Source organism: Lactuca sativa, chromosome 8, assembly GCF_002870075.4.
Source record: "Lactuca sativa cultivar Salinas chromosome 8, Lsat_Salinas_v11, whole genome shotgun sequence".
NCBI lineage: Eukaryota > Viridiplantae > Streptophyta > Magnoliopsida > Asterales > Asteraceae > Lactuca > Lactuca sativa.
In genome coordinates, this window is record NC_056630.2 from 303694308 (window position 1) to 303700716 (window position 6409).

The following is a 6409-nucleotide window of genomic DNA, read 5'->3' on the forward strand; positions in this document are numbered from 1 at the left end:
AAGCTACTTCAATCACAACACATACATTTTAATACAAGTACCAAATATCCCCTGCATTAAAAAAAGTACCAAACAGCCCGCTTTGGGTCATAACCGACTCCATATCCATTAAATGCCTACATGGCATCTATTACGGTTGATTTTAATCCAATGAATGGTTACACTACTTACCAGGCATTCAATCTTATTCAACTTTTTTCATTAAACAAGTGTATGCCATTTATTTTATTTTAATTATGCATGTAGCTTACATAAACAATAACAATTTATGAAATATTTGTAGTGCCTTTTAAGTGGCAAGTACATGTCTTTCCATGCTCTGATAGTTCAGTGTTGTATTTGTGATCCCGATAAAGCAACTTCAACTTGTGATGTTGATGTAGGTGTAGGTGTAGGACACAAGGAATTAAAGCGGGGTGTAGTATATTGGCCTTTAAATAAACTCTTGAATATTATTCTATATGCAGCTTCTGTAAAGTGTATTCCATCCCAGTAAGCATACGCATCCGGGTCATCACACACAGTCGCAAGTACATGTCCACATTGTGCCGACGGATTGATGTTGTAGTTGTATGGGCCTCCACCTCCACAACACGACTTCAAAACCAGATTTGTGAATCCTGAAATTTCTTGAATTCCATCCCAACAAGAACATAAATCAAGATACTAAATTACTCAATAACATGGTAAATCGTTGAGCAGTAGCAATATTATAACATGTTTTGTACCAATTTTAACAGGAGAATAGATAATCTGCATGGCAGCACTGTAGTAGTCAGCATAGATGATGATGACATTCTGATGAGGCTCTAGAAGGTGGTTTAGTTTCTTTTTCAACAGATCATTGTGGTATTCGACAAGTTCATTGTACCTGGTGAGACAACTGGTTCTGTTATCATAATCTTTTTTTAGAAGCACGAACTGTTAGAATTAAACTAGAACACCAAATTTGAAAGGTTCCTGGAACAACTAGTGTTTGAACCCCCATATTAACTAGTTCTTGTATTTAAAACTATTAGAGTCAACCTCAGGAGAAAATCATACACTAGAAAAAGAAATTTGTGAATGAATGGTATGTTGTTGGTCGTGATTATTTAAAATATAGTTTGAATGATTTGAGTAGTTACATTGACTATTGAGACGATGGTATCAATAACAAGAGTAATGTATGATTTGACCTCCTCGATTGGCTTATAGTCAAATATTGGACCGTTGTAATTGGTTTCACTATCTCTCACATTAGGATCAAATAGTGTCCAATTAAGTTTCTACAATCTGCCAACAATTGTAATCGATCAATAGGACTCTCTAAATAGTTTTGAATCTCAAAACTATAAACAAGAATCTTCGAATTTTTAGATAATTATAATCCCAATATTAGATATATGCACATGTGTACAAAGGAACGCCCCGCGTACCCGAATACTATGCCCAACGTAATCCGAAGTCCAGCAGCTATAAATAGAGGTCTAAAGCCATGCGTTTTTCTCACATCTTCCAACTTCTCTTGCTTTATCTACACTCTATCTAGACTATCTTAACCCCCTAAAGCCTAGGGTACCTCCCTAGCACTAGAAGGAAGCCCCAGCGCGCCCAAAGGCTCCGAAAAAAAGAGTTTTTCGGAAGTATTTTATATACATTACGTCCAATATATATATATATATATATATATATATATATATATATATATGGAGAGAGAAAGAGAGAGAGAGAGAGAGAGAGAGAGAGAGAGCTAGATTCAAATGTTTCTAGCAACTATTGTGTGCATGTATGCAGCAATGAGAATTGCGGAAATAATAAATCATTTAAGGTTATTATAATAATCTTTGCATATTTAATTATGGTAATTTTGTTAACTTCCTAAAACCTATTCTTCTCCCCTCTTTATCTTCAAACGATCGACCTCAAAAATCATCGACCATCACCCTCTGTAGGGTTTCGTTCGTACATTCCACTGACCCAACCTCTGTGAAATCGATTTCCACGACATTGGTTTAAGAATCAATGATCCCGCCATTGCCACCTACACCTTCGTTAGGGCAATCTTCACCGGAAAAGAGCTTTGTTTTAATTCTACCAGTGATACATATATGTGTCGACTATGTTCTTCTTAAATGAAGGTAAACCCTAATTTCATATTGTTTCTACTTTTTTAATTGATACGCTATTTTTCAAAAAAATATTGAATTCACATCGCCAAGTCTAGTGGCGTCTTCCTCCTGCATTTGTCTTCCTTCTATGGCCTCCCTCTTTTCAGTATCTTTTAAATTTTGTCCCAAAAAAAGAAACAAAAACGCATAAAATTGTTGGTCCAATTTGGGAACCCATTAAAATGTTGATTTCTTCCAATTAAAAAATCCTTCAATTTATTTATTTCGTTTTACTCTTTGCTTCAACATATTTATTGAATTTTAGAAGGAATTGTGTTCCAACCATTTTTAAGGCCATGAATTTACATTAACATATTTCTTGTATTGTCCAAAATTTCTGTTAAACCGTGAAGTATACACTAAGTATTATAAGTTCTCTTTGGTTTTTGAACTATTGATATCATGATTTATCATTAAGTTAAGAACTATATGTTGAAGTGTTATTAATTTGCTTGATTTTGTACTGTGAAATTTAAATTTGTTTCTTGTGATTTGATCTATGGTTTGGTGTCACACCCCCAAACCAGAATGGCGGAAACATTCGGGGGCGGAAGACGTCATATCCAGTATCATAACAGTTCATAGTAAGGAAAGTACACACCACCATACATATAAAGGTTTCAAAATATTTACATAATTGTATTTTTTACATGTTCAAAAGATAAATACATAAACATCATTCAAAAAAAGTAAATAACGTCAGAGCGTTAATCCCCAAAAGTTGGTTTCCAAACCTGCTTAGCGGTTCCCTGAGAATACAAGTTATTTCAAAGAAAAAGTGTCAACAATTATGTTGATGAGTTCATAGGAGGTTTTGAGAAAATGTATGCCATTCCGAAGTTTGTGCGTTTTCCAAGAAGATCCCTTATTATCTTATAAAAGTATGAAATGCATATGAATGTTCGTGTTGTGAATTGTAAATAGTTGCACCAGGAAAATCCCTTATTTTCCTATTAGTTGATTGTTTTAGATACAAGGAAATCCCTTATTTTCCTAAAGTAACAGGCGGTCTCTAATGTCCAAGTCCGAAAATCGCAAGCAACTGACATACTTAAATGGTTGAGGCATAGTTTTATATAATAAAGCTATAAGAAGATCACACTTGTTAGATGAAGAATAGTTTTAATAGCTACTCATTCATAAATCAGAATACCATAATAATTGTCTATCCGGAGAGTTTTATAACCACACTAAACATAATATTCCTGTAGCGATGGTCTTCAGGCGTCGAAACGTTTATGACAAACTGTCACCCAAAGGACTGTAGCTAACAGTCAGGGCGCGGGATCATGACTTCCCATATAGATCTATACACATTTGACATGCTCTCCTAACGGGAGACTGTAACATCCAAAATTTCAAAACAATTAAAACTTTTCAAAATCACCCATTTTATTAACATTGTTGCAAAAAGGTTTTCAATACATTATTAAACAGAGTAATTTCCCAGGTTCATATCATAAAACACCAACGCGAGGAACAGTACGATCACACCTTTGCCTTGCCACAGACTCCTGAGAACCTGAAACATAAAACCACAACTGTAAGCCCGAAAGCTTAGTGAGATACCCCCAATATACCAACCACATATACGCCCTTCCAGGCCACGACCTTCTGGTCCATACATATCGCCTTCCGGCCCATAACATATTGCCTTCCGGCCCATAACATATTGCCTTCCGGGCCATAGCATAAAACGCATACATAACATAACAAATCATAGAACGACCCTGCATACCAGGTCACACCCCAGATCTAGCAATCATACGCATAACACATAATCATATAACAGTTCACAGTTAGCAATTGATTAACAGATCACATAACGTAGCATTACTCTAATCAAGATACCGGTCTAGCCGGTAACTAGCATAACATTACCCTACGAATCAGTCCACATACTGAATGCATACATACGCCTTTCCAGGCCATGACCTTCCAGTCCACATAGCAATGCCTTCCGGCCCATAACATGCAATGACAACTACCCAGATTCCCATCCGATAAAAGGGTCGGCCTTGGTGCCATAAACCCTAGCGATATAGTGAGGATAACTCACCTCGAAACTGTCGACTGAACAAATAGCTCAAGCTGCTCCGATCACTGATACAATCTCCACCTCTGGACAGCCACCAATGCACTGAACTCAAACAGTAATCAACAATTACCAAAATACCCCTGGAACCACTGGTCAATCCTTAGTCAAAGACAAGGTCAAAGTCAACCCCTGACTGATCCTACTCGCCGAGTCAACCCTAAGACTCGCCGAGTCCCCATGCTCAGAACTTCACTCAACCCGCGACCTAACTCGCCGAGTCACCCCAAGACTCGCTGAGTTCAACGACTCTGAGTCCACTCGCCCTTAACTCACCGATTCCTTAAGACACCCTTTCTACACGTCGAGTATCCCCTTTTTACTCGACGAGTTCCTCCTGGAAGAATCGCGGGGCCACCCCGACTCCACTCGCCGAGTCTGAAGAACAACTCGACGAGTCCCAGTCAATCTCCAAGCTACTCGCCGAGTCTGTTCGTCGGACTCGGCGAGTCCATGCCATGCAGTCGATCAAACTGCTTCCTGAGATAAGTTTTGTCCCGAAATACACAAGCATGGGACCTTCTGGGCCTCTAAAGGTCCTAATACAGGGTTATAGTCGTTTGGGTAACAAGGTACTAATTCATCTAATCACCAAATGGGTTCCATAAACCCTAAATCCATGCACACATCAACATAACAGAAAGAATCCGAAATATTACCTGAATAACGCACTCTCTGTGTCCCCAAACCACAGAACTCGAATCCCTTGATGTTCCTTTAGCCAAAGCTCTTCTCCTCCTTGCACAACAATTTCTTCAAGGCCCTAATATCCTTCAATATTGCTCTAGATGCCCACAGCCGTTTAGGGTTCTTCTCAGTCGACTAAAGACGGACAATGACGACCTATAAGTGCATTATATACGACCGAAACAAGAACGGCTAGGGTTTTCGCTGAACAGCGCAGACTCGCCGAGTCCATATCTGGACTCGTCGAGTCTAGTCGCGAACCCGCGACCCGGTCTGCGATCCTACTCGGCGAGTCTAGGCTCCAACTCGCTGAGTCCCCTCTTAAAACACCCCAAAATCATAATTATATCAATATTTGGAATTTCGGGCTGTTACAGAGACTCTGGTTATAATAGACAGGACTTTAGGTAGTACCTTTTAACAAAAAGGTAGCATTAAAGATGTAATCGTCTCACGGATTCTCAACTAAGTCTGTATTAAAGTGATAGTTTTGTATGCAATGTTTATCCTCTTTCACAATGTTTGAAAAAGCATAAATCATAGGTTCTTTGAATGCATAAAATGGTTTAACAAGGATGGCTACCCTGGATACTATGCATTTTGTATAAATCTAATGCAAGCAAGGTATAACAAGAGTTTTCACGTTTTGACTTCGGATTAACTGGGTGTTTACTTGTATTCTCCCCCGAAATGTACTAAAAGTCCATTATAAAGTATTTGAAATTGTATAAAAGGGGGTATGAACTCACTTGATTGAAGTTGTTGTTTTGAAGTAGTCGAGAGAAGAATTGAGCAGAACTTCGACTAGAGAGAGTTGAAATCTCGGGATTCTCGGGGATCTCGGGAGTGTAGAACATCCTTCGGGACTCAAGTATGAAAAACCGGGACTTAGGGAAGGCTTATCGAGGTAATCATGCAGAGTAACGACACTTAGATGGAAATAGATGAGCACCAAACCCAACACCCTTAAGCTTCTATTTATAGGGGCTGATTTGGGGGTCTCACGTCGTGAGTTTTGGATTGCTCACGTCATGAGGTTGAGTCAGCATGATCCTCTTCAACGAGTTGACGTGGCTGACACTCTGGAACCCATCAGTCAGGAGCTCACGTCGTGAGCATGGTCCCCTCATGCCGTGAGGCTGAGTCAGCCTTGGGTTTTGTGTCCCGAACTTGTAAAATCCGTAACTTTCGCGTATGAGCTCCGATTTCGACCTTATTTATATTCACGCGTAGGTGTGAAAAGGCTCTACAACCCTCGTTTAGACTCCATCGGCTAATTTTGAATTTATTTTTATTATATTATTTTTAACAGGTTGAGCCTGGAAAACTCTGATTAAATCCCATAACTCCTTCATCTGATGTCCATTTTCGTCAGACTTTTTACTATTGTACTCCTATTGTCGGGGTCTTCAAATTTCGTTTAGGTTGTGTTGGCTAAAGACCGCTCGATCTCTATTTCGAGTTTTTAGCTGTCTAC

General features: G+C 38.9%; 1 pseudogene; it reads right to left on the reverse strand.

The window, feature by feature from the left end:
* Positions 1–224: 224 nt before the first annotated feature.
* Positions 225–2017, reverse strand: LOC128128016 (GDSL esterase/lipase At1g31550-like; annotated as a pseudogene).
* Between the last annotated feature and the right edge of the window lie 4392 nt (positions 2018–6409).